The 12,644-nt window shown below is 36.8% G+C and overlaps 1 pseudogene; it reads right to left on the reverse strand.

The window, feature by feature from the left end:
- Positions 1-564: 564 nt before the first annotated feature.
- LOC125080484 (60 kDa heat shock protein, mitochondrial-like) lies at positions 565-12,345 on the reverse strand (annotated as a pseudogene).
- Between the last annotated feature and the right edge of the window lie 299 nt (positions 12,346-12,644).

Genomic DNA, 12,644 nt, shown 5'->3' on the forward strand with positions numbered 1-12,644 from the left:
ACACTTTTTGAGTGCTTATTATATGCTAGGAACTGTGATAAGACAGTTATATTTATTAAACCCCCATATTATTTGGTGAGGTTAAACACTAGTACTTATTAGTACCCCCTTACACAGATTAGGATAGCAGGTAAGGAGAGATTAACTTCCTCATGGTTACTTAACAGGTTGGTGACAGAGCAGTGATTTTCTTTCCCTTTTTTTAAAAAAATATTTATTTATTTATTTTGGGGGGCAGTGTCCATGAGCAATGGGGAGGGGCAGAGAGAGAGGGAGAAAGAGAATTTCAAGCAGACTCCTCATGGAGAGTGGAGCCGGACATGAAGCTCAATTCCATAGCCCCCAAATCACGACCTGAGCTGAAACCAAGAGTCAGATGCTCAACTGACTGAGCCACCTAGGCTCCGCATGGCTGTAGTGATTTTCTTAAACACCAGCTGGCCTTTTCAGTCATTTCCTTCAGCTGGCTTCTCTGAAGTTATTGAGAAACTTTGCCTTGACTTTCCTCTCATAGTTCATTAATAATAGTAAAACACTCTTCTAGAAATCAGAATCTGCTACATCCTATAACACCTCCCTTCCCCCCACCCCCATTCCACCTGTTCCAGGATCCTTCTCTTCTTTAGGAATTCTAGTGGCTACAACTTCTGCAGTAGTTAACAGAGAGGGCACTCCAGTAGCATCCAATAAAGCAGTTCTGACAGCCTTAGTTGGATCACTGATTCCTTTTTCCACCATATTCACAAAATCTCCAAGCATAGTGTCATTACCAGCTTCTGAGGACCTTGACATAATTTTTTTCAACTATCACTGATCCTTCAACACCTGCATTCTTAGCAATGGTCACTGCAGGAATTTTGAGTGTTCTCTTAATAATTTCTATACCAATTTTTTGGATCTTCATTAGCTGGATTCATTGAATCCAAGGCTGAAATGCACCAAAGCAGGGCTCAACTCCCTCCCAGAAAAATGCCTTCTTCAACAGCAGCTCACATAGCCCTGAGGGCATCTCCAACTCTGCCTTTCTTTTCATTCATTCAAATCATCTGCCCCACTAACTGCTGCCCCACAGCTACTTCATCTCAGAGATATGCCAGATAGTCATTCAACTTCTCCTTTTCATATCCACTAATTGTGATGCCTAACTGCTCAGTGATTTCTTGAATATGAAGATTGAGCCTTGTCTCCTTTTCCTTTTAAGAGCATGGCATCATCTTTAGTCACAAGGACCTCTCCAACTTTTTTTTAAGTCATAAGGCTGAACATCTCCAAGATTTAGATTCAGTCATCCTTCTCCAAACACTACCACCAGTAGCAATAGCCATGTTTAAGCTGGTCCTGTTGTCACCAAAATCTGGAGCTTTAACTGCTACAACTTCAAGACCAACTTTCAGCCTATTCAAAATGAGCATTCTCAGAGATTCTCCATTAGTATCTCCAGCAATTATAACAAAGGGCTTACGGTGAGCGTTGGCAATGTGAAAAGCATATACAATGGACTGGAAACTGGAAATTTCCTTTTCACTCAGTAGAACATAAGCATCTTGGAATTCACATTTTTGATTTATTGATATATTAACAAAGTATTAAGAAATAAAATATACTAGGTACCATATATCTTGAAATGTTATAAAATCAGTTCTGGTGGCATGGTATCTGATTGTCACCAAGAGAACTCAAAAAGCAAAAGATATACTGGAATGGTGTACCTGCCCATAGAGTAAAGAGAGTGAGGTTGCATCTCACTGGAAAGGCAGCTGAAGGGCCCTTTATCCTGGGAGAAGCCTGAGGGACTTGTGTTAGAAAGCTGTGGCCTGTCTACCATTCCGAAGGGACATGTCCCAGGAGGATGACCTGAACACAAGTGCCTCAGGAGAGGAGGCGGCAGTCCAGGTGGAACAAAGCAGCTAGGCTGGAGGAGGCAGTGGCTGCATCAAGGGGATTATAATACAGAAGACTTAGAGAAAGTATCTCTAAGAAAATCACAAATGTATCCGAGAAGGAAGTAGAGACTTGGCACCTGCCATGAAGAATGCTCAGATGCAGCTTCTAACTACCCCAGCTGTGTCAGGCTTTGCTGTTCATGAATCTTCTCTTTACCAGGTCTGACCTTGAGAGTCAGCGATAACACTGTGAGGGTGGAAGGAGGTGAAATGAGTCGCAGAAAAGAAGCATCTTCATCTACAGGTTTATAGACTGGAACTGGCCCAAACTGGGGAGGCGGGGGGAAATACTTTAAACATTGAACATTTTTAATAACAAAGAAGCAGATTCCTTCTTTCTCTCTCTCTCTCTCTTTAAGTAAATCCTAAAGGAATATTTATTTCCCCAGAGTAATGGGAAAAACTGAGAAACCTGAGAAGATTTTCATCCCGGTTTGGGGGGAGTGGGCAGGAGATCTCCATCTATAGAGCAGGTAGAATGGGACAGTGAGAAGACAGGCCCCTTTCTGAGCTTCCCTGACCTAGTTCAACAACTACAGCAGCTGAGTGAACCTGATGTTTCACAGTGAAAATGTATATATTTTTGAAGGCCCTCTGAGGAAAAATGATATTAAAAATTGTGATTCCAGTGATGTCACAGGGAAAGATAGTCACCTATTTCACTAATCCTTGGAACAGGCTTAAAATGTCTCCAGAACTATCTAAGGTAAAATTAGTTAATATCTGTGAAAACTGTGTAGCTCACTGCTTGGCACCAAAGCATTCATGAATAGTTTGTTTTTTCCCTTAGGAAATAGGGTGTTTTATTAGTAGAGAAAAAAATGAAAAAAAATTTGTTATGCCAGTTTCCTGTATTTTCAGAAAGGAGGGATTAAGCGTTATAAAATCCTTTTATGAGCCCAAGTATAAACTCTGATAAAGCCTATAGTTTTAAAGAACTGTTACATAACTGCTTTTAATCTGACTCATTTATATTTTCTATATAGAAGCATAAGAACACATTTCATAAAGTTCCCCTTCTTTGGACTGTTACAAATTTGGTCTAGAAACCGGAAGTGGTATGGCTTTGGAATCACGTCTGCCCTCCTTAGAAAGGATAAAGGCAAGTTCACCTATCTGTGAAGATCTTTGATTTGAGAGAACATAGAACTGAAATTGACTTTATGCATCGCTTTTTACAGAGAATTAGATTAAAAAGCCCAATATGTAAGTCTGCTTTGTTCTAATTTAAAAGATAATCATAATATCTTCAACACTGTGGGAGGTCTCTCAGTAAACATGGATTTATACTTAGCACAATTTATTTGAAAATCAGAAAGGCTGACAAAATGGTCCAAATATTCAATTATTTCAGTTTTAGAAGGCAGATATTACTGAGAAGTAATAAAATATTGCCAGCCTGCATAGGCAGCTCGTCATCACTAGTAAGATGAAAAGACCAATTATGCTTCACACGGACAAATGTTGATTAAAGGGTGGACTTCATAACTGCCTGGCCATGTTTGAGTCTGTAATCACAGAGGAGGGGGAAGGAAGCACCCAGCACACCACCAAAAGCTGCAAGGAGTCGTCATCTGATGAAGGGGAAAAGATGGGAAATTTTTAAGAAAATGTCAGAGGAAATTGCCTGGTGGTAAGAGCTCTACTTATGTATGACTTTGAAGGAAATTGTCTTCTTAGAAAATTATAAGTTCTCAAAATGTCTTAAATAAAAAAAAAAATGGACCTATCTAAGCATTCTGGAGATCAAGCTTGGTATTCTCAGACTTCAGAGAAATTGTTTTTACTTGTCACAGGTCTTCACTCTTCTGAGGAAGACTCAGGAACTGTGTGAGTTTGGATTTGCATAGGGGATCCAGAGAGATACTCAACTTGCTTTCCATGCAAGCTTGATAACATTAAGGTGAAACTAAGACCCCCAACTAACTAATAACTAAATACTTACTGAGGAATTTTGTATGTGAATAATTACATGCAATTTCAACCAAGATAGCATATATAAAATGCATAATACAGCCCTAGACAGACAAGGTGATACTATGCCTATAATTTTGATATGTAACAATTGGTACATATTCATTGAGAACATAGTGAAATATACTTAGTACTGTACTGTGCCTAGGAAGGATAAAGGAGGGAGGTAATAGAAGGTACTAAGAAAAAAAATAACATGCATGATAAAATTTTTAAAAATAATATGATGCAGTTTATAATTAAGTACCATGTTATATAACTCAGGATTATTAAAGTGCAGGAAAAAAACTAAATGCAGTGAGAACTTGCAGGGGTTTTTAGAAAGGGGAGAACTTAAAGTGGGGCTTGAAAAATCCATAAGTATGGGAATCTAGAGGTTGAAAGGGAAGAAATTTCAAGAAAGAGAAACAGCAGCCCACAGGTTCAAGGGAGGGAATGGCCAAGAGATTGGATTAGGGAACCAGTGTAGTGGAGCCAGATTTACTAGAATGGAGTCCCAGCTCCCCAATTTAACTGGTGTAACCTAAGTATGATGTGATCCTTCTGTGCCTCACTCCCATCATCAGTAAAATGGAAGTAACTCTTGTATTTATGTGAAGATATTTTGAGAATTAATGAATTTACATATTTAAAGCTCTTCTACTAGGACCCAATACCTAGGAGGTATTCAACAAATGTTAGCTACTATTACTATTATTAGGTCGTTGTACACTGTTAAAGGATGTGATTTTCATGCATAGAATGAAGCCAGATTATACAACAACAGCAACTACCGCTTGTTACAGATGGAGTGATGGACACCGTCCTCTACACTTGGCCTACATTGTTTTCTTATTCCTAACAACCAGCTCTTGGAGAGAGGGAGACAGAAGTATTATTTCCTCTCACTTTACAACTGAGGCAGCTAAGAATTAAAGAAGCAATTTTCTCGAGCATTCTGCAGCTATTAAAGAAAAGCCAAGAGTTGGAAGAGCCATCTTTTGGCCATCACTCCCATGTTTGAAACTTCTGCATTATGATGCTTGAACTTATAAATGATAGAGGATCCTGAGATTGAGGCGGGAGTCAGACACAAGTTTACTAGATGGGTTGAAAGTAGAAAAGAGTTCAGATTCAGGAAAATCAGCCTGGTGGTAGCTGGTGGCAGCTGAAGTACTCTAGGAAAGGTGAGGTAAATAAACTCTTAGGATGGCAGCCCTGAGACCTGAGAAGGAAAAAAGGAAAAAAAAAAAAAAAAAAAAAAAAAAAAGGAAAAGACTTTATCCTGGGCCCTGAAAGTGAGAGACAGTAATTTTGACTCTTGATGATGGAGCCCAAATGACTAGGAGAATGGTAGCTTCTGGAGGGCTGGCTTGGAGAGAGGGTGCAAAAAAGGACCTTGGTTCCTTGTATGTAAGGCCAGGGTTAAGAGAGTCTCTTTGTCTCCGTGTGTTTTGCAATGATAGCTGGGCCCATCTTCCAGTCCCTTCATGAGATTGGAAATTAGCTTTCTTGTTACTGGGTTGCATTTCACTTGTCCCTTGGGAGCTCTTGCTCACATTTTCTAAGCTGCTTGCCGTAGAGATGTCATTTAAGGAAGGACAAATTAGTCCGGGAAGACAAGAGTTGCTCCTAATGCAGTTGAGAGTTCTCTGTTTTGTAGCCTCAGACCCTTTACGAGCAAGGAGTAGAAATAAACATCATGGCTAATGCACTTCAGCAATATAAAAGGTTTCTACAAGGAAAACGCTGCTAACAGTAAACAGTTTATATAAAGCAAAGATAAATCATAATGGAGTGGTAATTTGAGTTTGTATTGTACATCTCCTCAGGGAATTCCTAGTGCTCTAAAGACACTATCTCATTACTACCTGGAGTACCTCTGAGAAATATGCAAAAAGCATCATTTTCTTCAATTTTTGTAGAAGGACCTAAGTCACAGGGAATTGATGTGGCTTATCATTATATGAAAGTGGATTACTCATTTCCATGGAAAGGATTGTCTCGGGAATGGGCTGATTTTCTCATGAAATTAGTCACTCAACCTCAGGGGAAAAAAGACCACTGAAGCCCCCCAGAAAACAAGCAAGCAAAATACCCTTTAGCAGATTTCATTACCTATTTTAGGAGCCCTCTGGACTTGTTTGAACCTAAGTAATGCAACTAGAATCAGAATAGCTTTTATGGACTTTATCCATTAGAATAACTCATCACATATTTATTTGAAAGTTTTTGATGGGAAAGATGAAATTTTTAAGGGAAACTGTAAGAAATGTGCAGCTTCTAGGCAAGTGTATGACATAGTGGAAATAGAGCCGCCCTTGTCGCTGCCCTTGTTGCTCTTCGCCATCTCAGGCCAACCTTAATGACAAATGGACGTGCTCACCAGAGCATGATCTCTGCAGCCAGAAATGACAAATAAAGATCGATCACTTCCTTAGTATTTCAGAGGAAATTGCAACGGAGCCCCCTAACTTTTTAGGCATGCTGCTCAATAGAGTACCTACCACTACTGCGCAATGACAGAGTGTGATCTAACTGCTTCTCTGCACACCTTTCCCATAATCCTCCAACTCCCTGTCTCGCCTTAGGTGTATAGATTTAGAAATCACTCAAGCCAGAGTATAGTTCTGGAAGATTCTAATGCTTGTCTTCCTTGATGATCATTTTGGGTAAGGTTGCATAGAGCAACTTAGCTCAGTATGTTTGGTTTTTTTACTCCCACATGTAATATCCCACATTTTGTTGCTCTTCATTGTGTGTTGCTAAACATCCTATCTTCCTGTTAATTCACTCATGGAGGAAAATACATTTTTTAACTACTGATAATGGCCTTCTTTATGGATACAGATCTCTGGCCAATGATTAAGATTTGTTATATATTTTTTGAGTTTTTATTTAATTTTTTTATAGAGAGATAGAGAGCGCACAAGTGGGGGTGTGGGGCAAGGGTGGGGGCAGAGGGAGAGGGAGAATTTAATCAGACTCCATGCTCAATACGGAGCCTTACACAAGTTTCGGTCTCAGGACCCTGAGATCATGACCTCAGCCAAAATGAAGTCAGACACTTAAGAGGCTGAGTCACCCAGGCGCCCCGAGATCTGTTATTTTCGAAGAGTTTCATTACCTTGACCTTATTTCTTTAAATACGTATTTCAATTTTAGGAAATGACATTTGAAGAATAAATCCTGCATTTATGGTCTGTTAAATCATTCAACATGAACCCTTGTTTTCAGTCACAGAGTGATTAGGAAACACTGATTATAACTGCTAATTAACAAACTATTCTAAAGTAAATAAGGACCCAGACACCTGAGTGGCTCAGTCAGTTAAGCATCTGCCTTCATCTCAGGTCCTGATCCCAGGGTCCTGCAATGGAGCCCTCCCTCTTCCTCTGCCTGCCGCTCCCCCTGCTTGTGCTCACTCACTGTCTCCCATAAATCAATAAAATCTTAAAAAAAAAAAAAATAAGCACTGGGTGTGATGCATAAACAATGAATCTTGGAACACTGAAAAAATAAAATAAAGTCTAATAAATAAATAGGGCCAAATTAAAGTATTTATCATCATTCTTTTTCATGCCTGACCTCCAATAAATATCTGCATGTGTTAATCTACAAGGTACTTTTTCCGACTTGAAAAGTCTGAGAAAGTTGGGCATTCTGGTGTATATTTATGTGAGATGTGGAGCCATATATAAGCCAAGAAAGTAGCTGAGGTATTTACTGATCTTGGATTTTGTCCAAATATTGCATAAAGGTGCTTGTGCAAGTGCTTTTTCTCTAAGTGAGCACTCAGCTAGTCTGTTCCTGTACTCCCCCTCAGCATCTCTTGAGAGTTAAATTTTCTTCTGTCTTTATCAGAGTTTGATTTGATTTAAGTTTAAAACCTTATAATTAACATTTGCTTTAGCTCATCTAGCTCTTTCCTATCAGAACTCATATCATTGAAGTCTTTGTTAGTTGTAAATTCTTTAAATATACAAATCATTAGATATGTAGATATTATTACATCTTTTTGATACATCCCACAAAACATGTACTCCATCTGATACACAGAGAGATGGCCTTAAGATAAAGGTTTTTTATTAGTTCATTGCCATTTTACTCTCATTACCAAACTTGATATTTTAAAATATATTTTTGTGGGGGCATCTGGATGGCTCAGTTATTTCACTGGGGGTGCCTGTGTGGCTCAGTTGGTTATACCTCCCACTCTTGGTTTCAGCTCAGGTCATGATCTCAGGGTCATGAGATTGAGCCATGTCAGGCTTCATACTGAGCATGGGGTCTTTCTTAAGATTCTCTCTGTCCCTCTCCCTCTGCCCCTCCTCTCTCTCTCTCTAAATACGTGTATAATATATATGTATATTTTAGTTATGAGAAAAGGTATCATGTATCTCCTATCTATATCTTTCTACTTTTTTTTGTCTGACAGGAAATGTGAATGGGCCCCTCCCTAGCTCAGATGTGTTTACCACAAAGGAAAATAAAAAAAATCAGTGATAAACTGATCACTGATCAGTGTTATATATGTTCTAAATGCATTTAAAACTTGCATAAATTAACAATATGAAGCTCTCATTTGGTTTAATTTTTTAATTGATCATATCACAGTAAAAATACAACTGAGAAATATTAAGTGCATTTTTGTTTTAGAATTATTTTTCACTTTGAAAAATTGTCTAAAATATATGAGCTTTGAACTTATTTGTGGAATGCATGAGGGCTCCAGTTTCTCCACATTCTCACTATCACTTGTTAGTTTCTTGGTTTTTATTTCTTTTCTTCCTTTATTCCTTCCTTCTTCCTCTCTTCCTTCCTTTCTTTTTCTTTTTAAATAATAGTTATCTTTATGAGAATGAAGTTTTCCTTTGGTGTTGAAATCAGAGATTTTAGTATCAAAATAATTTTTGAGAGATTTGCAAGAGCAATTTTTTCCTATAAATTTTAACCCAGTGAATTCATGTCATTTCTTTCCATTATTCTAATACGAGCTGGTAGCAGTTGCCTTAAATTAATTCAAGTATAGAAGTCATACCATGTAGAAAGTCTCTCTAATAACAGATAGACACAGTCTATTCAACTCATCCTCTTGTCTGAAGAATATCTATTTGTAATTACTCCTGGTGAATGAAAAAAAAACTATAGATAATTATCTTCCTAAAGTCTTAGTAGGGTTTATGAAAACTTCACAGTTTCCCAAGAGCAGGGATAATGCATTTGAATTAGTTTACAGAAACACAAAAACTTTGTTTTGATTCAGAGATGTCACATGAACTTAATTTTGTCTTTATGTTTTTCCGTATTTTCCATGAATAAATGCATGTCATTTTATTTTGTGGAAAAAATGTCATACAAATAGTGGTAAGCTTTAGGATCTGGGCTAATATGCATTCTTTTCTTTTTAAATAATGAATAGATCAAAGTGAATAATATCTAGTAGGGTGTTTGCTATTCTATTGTTCTAAAAAAGAACTAATTCTTTTTTTAGGCTGCTATCAGCCTTACATTTTATTTTTCAAGAAGACTCTGAAATCTAAAACGACAATAGACCTTCAAAAAATCAGACCAAATTTTACATGATTAAATATTTCATATTTCAAAAATGCCACCAAAGAACAATGTTTCACAGAGAACTGAAAAAAACAAAAAAGAGCTAGTATTCATATGTAATAAATGAATATCTTTCAGGATTCAGGAGTGAAACTATGGTTATTCCTTGATAAGAATCATTTAAACAATAAAGATGTGATATTTTGACCAAAAAGTGTGATAGTTTAAGCACTGAGTTATATTTGCTTTGATGACTTCACTAATGCATTCATACATTGAGTATTTATTTTACACATATGGTGTGTCCAGTATGGAGTAAGGTAGGCACATACAACCAATTCTTTGGTTTTTCTAATTGTAGTATTATTCAGCCTTTAAAACCATCAGGTTTTGATTTAAAAAGTGGTTTATACCCTACAAACTGATTATAATCATAAATAAAATCATAAAGTCAACTTAATATATTAACTGATTAATTCCACAAAGGTATACTTATTTCCTACTGTGGACCAGACCCTATGCTCTATATTAGTGAGCAGAAATGATGAATACAATGTGTTTCCTTCCTAGATTGTTTAGAGACACTCATTATAACTGATTTGGGATCAGTGCACTAACTCAGAGAATAAATCCTCTTTTTTTTTTTCTCATTTTCAGTTCTGTGAAGCTTAAGGAATTCAAAGAAATAAAATCTGTTCCTTCACCTTTAAATTTAAAGTCACAAAAATTAGACATATTTTCCATTAACTTCCTGAATTCTGTGCTGCATTTACTACTCAGAAAGTTTTTGGCATGAAATGAGAATGAACTAGGATCTTCAGCATACTCGGAATCAGTCTCCAAATAAAGAGATCATTGAGCTTCCAGATGATGTTTAAACTCATTATCCTCCAACAGGGAAGCATTAAACTATCATCCCCTAGAAACATTATTACCATGGAACATCTGTAAACATCAGTACGTGGTCAGGGATATTGATGGGATCCACTTTTTTGGTAAATTTAAACATACTCAAAAGATGATGAAGAAAATCAATGAACATTTATCAGTAATGAGACAGAAAGAAGATCTTATAATGTAAGCCCATTTTGTAGGAGGCAATAATGTAGCCATAAAACTACAGAATTACTTACAAACTTATTAGGATGTGACATTAATCTAAATGTGGGGATAATGAACTTGGCAATAGAAACTGCCAGTCAAGTACTTCTAAGAGTGCTTGTGTTGAAATTAGGAGGCATCTAAATTGCAATACATTTAAAATGCAACAAGAGGTGTGAATGCTAAGCTGGAGGTAGTTTCCCTATAGATGTCCTGTAGACTCCTAGATATAAAGTAAAGCCATGCAGACATTGACAGTTTTTCTTCCTAAAGTTTGCCATATAAATAGACCATCCTCAAAATGGTACACCTTGAAATATTTCCGAAATAATTCTGCATATTTTTGGAATTAAGGAAACCAGAATAATCAAGGTAACTCTAACGGAGAGAGACATTTCCCATTGTGCATTCTGGAGCTCAGTTGAAAGAAGATAAAATGAACTCTATAAATTAAGTTAAAAGTGTTAAATATAAATAGTATAATTAAATTGTTTATACATGAAAAGAATTGAAAAAAAAAATGACCACAAAGTGGTTCTCCGTGCGGCCCTGAAAAAAAAAAAAAAAATTCAAATTAAAGGAATGCCGTATGTATGTATGTTTCCAACCACTGATCAACCATCATTTGAATTTCTAACCCACATATTGGAGAGCAAAGCCCAGATTCCTAACAGTTTCATTGTCAATGGGATGATGACAAGGATCCCATCCTTTATCTTGCACCTATGTTTGTTTTCCTATTAGCAAGTACTAGCAGATGATATAAAAAGTGCTAATACTAAGGGAGGAAATGTCAAAATTTTAGTTATACTGAATTAAATAACTTTACTTTTCAACTTCTTGAATACAGTAGTGATTATTATATAATTTTACATACATACAACCAGAGGAAATGTAGAGTAGAGAGGACATGCTCGGCAGTCAAGCTAACATAGATGCATAGTCCAACCCTGCTACCTTTGATGCCTGTAATCTTGCACAAATTATTTAATCTCTGTTAATTTTAATTTTCCTGGCTGCACCTGATATAAGATCTACATCTTTAACTAGAGAGAGCAAAGTGAAGGTTGCTGGAGTGGGGGTGGGTGGGGGCATGGTTCAAATGGGTGTTGAGGATTAGGGAAGGCCCTTGTGCTGAGCGCTAGGTTTTGTGTGTAAGAGATGAATCACTAAATTCCACACCTGAAACTAATCTTACACTGTATGCTCACTAACTGGAATTTAAACTAAAACTTGGGGGAAAAAGACCTATATCTTAGGATTGTGATAAATGGTTAAGTAACTTCTTTTGAAACACTTAATAGGGCACCTCATATATACTACTTTTCCAGCAAATGTTAGCTATTGTTACTGATTATTATTCAATCATATTAGCTGCTAATAGAAGTGTTCCCAGTGTGTATGTATAACAAAGTACAGTGTGGCTTCCAGATGCTTCTAACATACAGCCAATAAGAGTATATGACAAAAAAGAGAACAGAAATAGGAAAGTTGTTCATTCTCCTGTAAAATTCAATCTTATTTGTATTTTACTTTTAACTTTCTCTCCTATAAACAAAGAAAAATGTAGATTATATTACTGAAGCAATTCCAAAACAATGTGATCTATTTTAAAATATTAATGTCAGTAGTCTGCTGAATAAAATAAACACTAATGTGAAAATTAAATCAGTATTTTCTCCAAAGAAATCAAAAGACTCTGATTTTCCTAAGAAAATTTCTGCCATTGAAATGCAGGCGGTTTTAAGAGTTTTGTGAATAGAACTTTTAATAATCACATACCATAGACCATCGTGTCGGATAGGTAATACCTGGAAGAATTGAGTAAATGAGGTATTGACTACATCTCTTGAAATGTCCCTTATGTGAACTCTTCGATCTTTTCTATTCTCTGATGAGTAACTCTGTTTAAAGAAGTTTCGAGTTTCTCTCTGTTTTCCTCTTTCTGCCTTAAAAAAAGGAACAAGCTAGCCATAAACAATCAAGTCGACAGATGCCTATGAGAATTATGTTGCCTTTTTGAGTCACTTCCAGGGCTTCTTTGGAAACTTCTGACTTTCTGCTTGGGAGACCTAGGCTGATTTTCTGCTT

This window comes from Lutra lutra, chromosome 11 (assembly GCF_902655055.1).
Source record: "Lutra lutra chromosome 11, mLutLut1.2, whole genome shotgun sequence".
NCBI lineage: Eukaryota > Metazoa > Chordata > Mammalia > Carnivora > Mustelidae > Lutra > Lutra lutra.